General features: G+C 43.5%; 1 protein-coding gene across 1 annotated transcript in view; it reads right to left on the bottom strand.

Moving 5' to 3' along the window:
- Positions 1–5513: 5513 nt before the first annotated feature.
- LOC121705436 (SH3 and cysteine-rich domain-containing protein 2-like) overlaps positions 5514–7500 on the bottom strand; it is a 20736-nt gene continuing 18749 nt past the window's right edge. The window contains 1 exon segment of the mRNA XM_042086424.1: positions 5514–7500. This exon segment is cut by the window's right edge and continues 978 nt beyond it. The gene's annotated coding sequence lies outside the window, so the exon portion shown is untranslated.

The following is a 7500-nucleotide window of genomic DNA, read 5'->3' as shown; positions in this document are numbered from 1 at the left end:
TAGATAAAAACTATGTAAATAAGTAAGAGCCAAGAGAATGAAAGACAAAGACATCTGTACAAGTGATTCTGTCATATGGCCATGACAGTCCTTACTGCAGTTCTGGAGCAGACAGAGAGGGCTGTGTATACAGTGGAGGGAGAGGTGGGGTGTGGGACTTGCACTGGCATTAATTAGCAGCAGAGAGTGTGCTGAATAAATGTTGAGTAATTGAAGGCAGCGGGAAGCCCAGTGGTCAAATGCAGCTAATCCAATCCAGTCCACATGCCAGGTGCCACCTCATTTCTATTCCTGCTCCAGAAGCACAGTTTTTGGAGCAAACACACACACACACACACACACTTGCAAATGTTCGAGATGTGCTACTGGGTACTTGACGGGAGTCCAAGCAGAGGTGCTGTGCCAACTCTTTGTCATTTGTCTGGAATAGGCAGGAGCAGTAAAAATAGTGTGTAACACAGCCACATAAACAAGCACACATACGCACACACACGCACACACACTCACACACACACACACACACACACACACACACACACACACACACACACACACATACACCACACACACACAAACACATTAACACACACACACACAGACTTTCTGCCACACGTCTATTCTATATTTTGATAATCTTAAAGCCATGCAATGGCACCTATTAGCTTCAAGGCATTTGTTCTAATTTGGAAGTATGCTTTAGCTCATATTCTATTAATCATTTTGAGTTCTTAATCCTTGGGCTCTTCTAAATCTGATGGATAGATTGTCATCCATATATGCCTAACAAAATGTTCAATCCTCTGAAAACCTTACCTTTTCACACCCATGGGAAGGCACACACCCATAGTATGAGATTGTATGATCTACTGATGACAAATAGTATAAATATGACAAATGTCAACAAGGACTTCAACAATAGTGGCATTCATGTAAACACAGTATAGGCATAGAGAAAACATTCTTCTGGTATTCTTATCAGCCCAGTGACCATGTCATTGACTGGAGGGTTGACCAACATGACAGCTCTGCAGAAGGCGCGTCCTCTGAACACAGACAATACCCACCACAGGGAACCACATAAAGATAAGTGCATGAAATCACACGCTCACCAGTGCATGCACATGTGATTGTGGTTCAGTTGCATGTGGAGCCCTGTGTGTCGTTTCGTTGGGTTTTCAGTGTGTGTGTGTGTGTCTCCAGGTCGCCATTGCGAGGAACCTCAGCTGCCAGACTCCCTGCTTAATGTGAATATAAGTGGCTGCCACAACATGTGGAGAGGAGGGGAGGGAAAGAGAGAGAGAGAGAGAGAGAGAGAGAGAGAGAGAGAGAGAGAGATAGAGAGAGAGAGAGAGAGAGAAGAAAGGCAAGCAAGACAAAGAAACGAGGGGAAATAGGCAGGGAGAAAAAAGAGGGGAGTAGGAAAAGCAAGGGCAGATAGTGACAGTGAGTCAGTGTGTGTAATTACCCACACGTAATGTGGTCTCTGATCGGTCGGGGAAGTGTCTGTGACATTTTTACATTTCTGCTGACCTGCGTTGCAATTAGAAATGCAATTATTTGTCACAGGGGGAAAAATGAATCCAGTTAACCTTGTTCATAACAAGACACCAATGTTAAAAAATGTGTACTAGCGTGTGTGTGTGTGTGTGTGTGTGTGTGTGTGTGTGTGTGTGTGTGTGTGTGTGTGTGTGTGTGTGTGATAAACCAGTGCCTTCCATTGCAGATTAAAGAAGACTGAGCCGTGACTCTGCATAAAAAACACAATCATTATTCATATATATTGGTTTTCATTGTGCTTTGTGTTTGGGTGTGTTTCTGTCAGCCCAAATGAAGGAGAGCAAGAGAGGGGGACAGACAGAGACATAGAGTTTTCACAAAAAGAAATTATCGGTATGTCTGGCAGTGGCACACAGGGTGTGTGTGTGTGTCAAGGTGAGTGTGTGTGTGTGTGTGTGTGTGTGTGTGTGTCCTCTGGAACAGAAAATCTGAATCTTATCTCCAGAACAGAATGAAGAAGTTGAGCCAGAGCTGAAGGATCAAAGAATGAATGAAGGAAAAAGAGAGGATGACAAGAAAGACAGCGTGAGACCGAGGACACACAAAAGATAAGAGCGTGTGAAGAACTGGAAATAAGGCCAGAAGATAAAAAAGCTACACACACACTCATACACACGTTCACACGTAATTTAGCTCAGTCCTTTCCTGTTTAATTAGCATCAGTGCCCATTAGCATCACTGTAATCGAGTTCAGAACGTGGCTAATGTGTGGCAAAAACATACAACAAACATCATGCACACCACAATGCAAACACCCCACTTGTCCACCTCAGGGGTTCAGAGGATGCAACGCGGTGCTAACATTAGCATAGCAAGGTCACGGTTTCCTCAAGATCCCTCAGAGCACACACACACACCATTGAGGTGTTTTGGAGTCACACTACAGCCAGTTGCTTTCAGAGTAAACATGTGAGCCTCCAGAACAGGTGGCATATTCTAGTGCTTAATTCACTGTGATGGGGTTGGGCAGTCCTGCCTCAGGCTGCTGGGTCATCTTTCTTCCCATTAGCAGCAACAGCAAGAGGTTAATTGTGCAGAAGAGCACACTCATTTAACATGGACATACACTAATGAGTGGCTGCAAGTGTCCAAGAGCACGCTACTCAGATTTAGCTGTAGTCACGCCAGCAGATGGTAAGGAACAGGTTGTTATAAGTAGATACTCTTTTGAGTCCCAATCCGTGAATTAGTGAAACACACTCAGCACACACTAATCTTGGCGCGGTGAGCTGCCTGCTACAACAGCGGCGCTCGGGATGCAGTGAGGGGTTAGGTGCCTTGCTCAAGGGCACTTCAGTCATTCCTACTGGTCAGGGTTCAAACCGGCAACCCTCCGGTTACAAGTCCGAAGCGCTAACCAGTAGGCTACGGCTGCCCCCCGATCAGTTATTAGTTAGGCTACTTAAGTTCATACATGTTCCACTCACCCCTAAAGCCAAATGAAGTGTAATGAAGTAATTGATTTTAGTGCACATGAAAGGGAACATGCTAACAAGGAAAAAGAGGAGCTGAATTCACATAGGAATACAGAACCAGAACACCAGTGACAATAATTGGTGACACATGCTGTCAGGTTACAATAAGAACATTAAGATCTACAAGAAGCATCACTAATAAAAGAATGAGTAAATTAAAAAGAATGTTCTAAAACCGTTGATAGCAATCGTGTCTAAATGAAATGCCTTGCCATGTGTAGCTGCTCCAAAACCATTTCTTCTGGTCAGATAAAAACATGCTTCAATTGACATTTGATGTTCTAATACTATTTCTTTGTAACTTCAGACACTGTGAGAAACTGGAATAAAATATTTAAGACATTTTAACATAAGCATATTGCACATAGGCATATCCTTAAAGGAATAATCCACAGTAAAAACAACCTAGGGTCTATTTATGGATGATAACAAGTTTAAACTTTAGTTTGGGAACAAAAATATGATAATAGGTGGCGTAGCCAGACTGAAACTCTATTCAGAATATGAGTCTGGTTTCCATCCATTTGGATTTGATTATGGGTGTGGTTCAAACGATACAGGGGAAAAAATGCCTCTGCACATAATTGACCCTTTGCTAAGCTAAGCCCCACCCCCCTTAGTTACTGTTGCTACGCCTGTCAAGCTTTTACACTTGGTATGTCCATCCATGTTTTCACGAATGTCAGTGTCAAATGTACGAAAAGAAATCATTGCAAATTTCTGGAAAACAAGACAAAAGGGGCTTCAGTATCCATGTGAGAGCTACATCCACAATGTCATTTGTCATGGATGTATTGTGAACAACAAAATCAAGATAGAGGGAAAAGCGTAAGGGATGTTTCATTATAAGCTGATGTTTTATAATGAAACACCTTATTCACAAGTCTTGTGGAATAAATGTTACAAGTGACCGCTATGCAAAGATAAAGATAATGTAGATAAGATAATCATAGATAATCTAAACGTCAATCTAAAGCTTATGGTCTGAAGCATAGCACATTTGGGGCGTGTTCCGTCCACTTCTGCTAGTTTGATGGTTTGATGGTTCAAAAGGGCTGTTTCTTAACTAAGCATGTATGTGTTCTGGGCGTAACATTCACCATGCTACCATAAGGATGAGTAAACGCTGCAAAACTCTGCAAAAGGAATCTGCTTGCACGCGCGACCATCTATGCAACAGTAGGATTCCATTTCCACTAAAGCTTGCTTTGCTGTAGACCTTGTGAGTGTGTGAGTGTGTGTGTGTGTGTGTGTGTGTGTGTGTTTGTGTGTCTAACTACACACATAATACATCACATAATCACACAAACATGTGCTGAGAGCAACATATTCAATTTTCTCAGTTACACAAAACATTATTACTCTCTTCCCTGTGTTTACCTATAATCTCTCTGTCTCTCTTTCTCAATCTCTCTCTTTCTCTCTAACACACACACACACACATAATGACACTGTTGCGGTCGATATGCAGTTGAGCCCCTCCCCCTTTCTTCCCTTCATCTTCCCTCGGCCCAGTCTTCACTCTCTCCACCACCACCACCACCACCTTATTTCTCCACCCTCCCGTTCTAGTTTGTAACAAAAGGGGAGATGTGAAGACTGGAAGATAGAAGCTGTATGGACAAGCGGAGCTACAGGGGACAAGAGGAGACATTTGCGCGTGGCACAGTCTGTCCCCGGCACAAACCCCGGGGATCCATCTCAGTGTCGCGCACACAAGGACACGCTGATTTCCTTGGCAGGCCAGAACTGTACGATTACTAAGAAAAACCCTGCTGTAATGTAAGGGGGGGGGGGAATTAAATGACTGATAATGACTTCAGTCATCCTCGTGCTTGTCTCGTCTCTCGTCTCGTCCTCTGCCTACTGTCCGCCTCTCCACACTGCCCTCGTCTCTGCAGCCTGACAAGAGCAAAGAGAGGTCAGAACTCATGCCTCTCAGAAGGTCTGTGAAGTCCCTCTGTCCTGGCATCTAGTACGGAACATTGTAGCATTCTCTTGCTGCTATTTCTTGTCTGTCGCACCTCCAGGTTTCCCAGTTTCTCTGTTCTCTATCTCTCTCTCTCTCACATTGTCTTTGTTCCTGTGTGTGTACACCTTGCCAAATGCATTTCTTTGTGAGCCCCCAGGGACTCATTAGGCAGCATGACAGACACAGACTTGCTCACACACAAACACTTTCCATCTCTATCTCTCCCTCACACACACGTGTGCGCACACACGCACGCACACACATAGATGTACACACACACACATGGACACCACTAGATTAAGATGACTGTTATAGCCAATAGGCAAGCTGTTGCAGATGGGTCTGACCAAAGCCAAAAATACAGACTGGCACAGAACACATGCACATCTGTTAAGAACCGCACACTCACATACAAATACATTCAGATGCGCACACCACACACACAGTTTAAAATCAGGCATGTAGAGGCACAAAAGAGACAAAAAATGCAGTCTGCTTTCATTTGAGATCTTTATTAAGTCATGTTTTTTTCTCATACAGTAACCCATGACTGGACACACATCCACAGTCAGACCAGAAAATGTTCATTCTTACACACTCTCACATATGCGCACACACACACAGACACACTAACAGGATGAGATGTTATGAGCTTCAAAGTATGACCTGTGGAAATGCAAACATGAAAATCATGACATCTTTACACAGTAAATCCTTAATACAAACATAACATTATACTACTCCTACTCTCTGTTTATAAAGTATCTATTAATGCTACACAATGTGCTATACACGAATGTGATGAAATGTCCTTTCAGTCCATGCCAAATGCCAGTTTACGCCAGCGTCATGGTAACGCTGCATTGTCAACATTCACAGCATCCATCACGGCGCCCGGATCACCTTCATTAAAACATTTTGTAGCACCAGAGAGGGTTTATAAATGTCTAAGTAAACAACATGCCGCTAGCCCAGAGTGGCAGCCTGTCACCACTCTTTTGGCCCATCTCAATTCATATCAATTAGGAGGTCTGTGTGAGCCATATGTCCTCTGCAATCTAGCATCTCACATTCATCATACCATATTATATAGCACTGTGTAACCATCATCATGCCATATTATATATTAGCACAGTGGAACCATTATCATACCATATTATATATTAGCACAGTAGAACCATTATCATACCATATTATATATTAGCACAGTAGAACCATTATCATACCATATTATATATTAGCACAGTGAAACCATCATCATACCATATTATATATTAGCATGGTGGAACTATCATCATACCATATTATATATTAGCACGGTGGAACCATCTTTGCTGAGGGGCATGATGGAAATGAGAATAAGCTACAGACTCGCACAAAACTGGCCACGTCAATAAATATCACAGGAAGAAAAACTATGAATAAATTAACAGACTAATAAATATATTTAAGGATCCAAGTGTGGTTTATGCTGCGTCAGAATTCGGTTGGTTTATGCTGCTTGGTGGAGGTATGTAACACACACACACGCACACGCACACACACACACACACACACACACAGAGAGAGAGGCAAACATACACAAAGGTAAAGAAGAAGGCACACAAAAAAAAACACAAACACGCGTATTCTTCACTGGGGTGAAAATGGCCCTTTTGTTGTGAAGTCTCCATCTCTCAGGTTTGTGCTAGCTGTTGTCAGCTCTCTGACTCATGAAAACAACAGACTCTGTCACAGCCCCATTTCATAACTCACTTGGCTGCACACACCAACTCTCTAAGCTTCTGCTCAATTACCCCACACATCAGGGGGACTTAGTTAAAGGCAAACATCTCTCTCTCCCACCCTCCCTTTCTCACTCACTTACTCCCTCTCCTCTTCTGTGAACTTCACTGTTTAAAAGAGGACTGCTCAGGATCCATTAGGGGATTTATCACCTGTATAGCTGCTATTTCAACTCTCCCAAACACAAACTGCCACTCTGCAAATGTAAACGGTGCTCTCTGAACACAGAGCAGGACAGGGAGAGGAGAGGAGCTGCTTGTTGGCTCGCTGGCTATGAATTCTAAACACAAACCCAAGTGAGAATAGATTTGCTCCTGCATGCTGGCACAGGGTGTCTCATAGTGGATATCTGACTCACTCACACAACTTGCACACTCACACACACAAATTTCACACGAGTATACACAGAGACGCACATTGACATTCAAAGGGCGCACACGCGCGCACACACACGCACGCACGCACGCAAACACACACACACACACACACACACACACACACACACACACACACACACACACACACACACACACACACACACACATTTCACGCAGGCATATTCACAGACACACAGTGACATTGACTCAAACACAAATCACACCCCTCACTGCTCATAGCCTTGAGTTTCATAACAGAAGGAGCCAGCGAGGGGAGACGCTGAAACGGAGATGTAAAGTAGCGATAGCCTCAAATAAGACCACAGAACAGAGG

This window comes from Alosa sapidissima, chromosome 3, assembly GCF_018492685.1.
Source record: "Alosa sapidissima isolate fAloSap1 chromosome 3, fAloSap1.pri, whole genome shotgun sequence".
Taxonomy (NCBI): domain Eukaryota; kingdom Metazoa; phylum Chordata; class Actinopteri; order Clupeiformes; family Clupeidae; genus Alosa; species Alosa sapidissima.
Note: the sequence above shows the minus strand (reverse complement) of the source record. Positions and strands in the feature narration are given on the sequence as shown.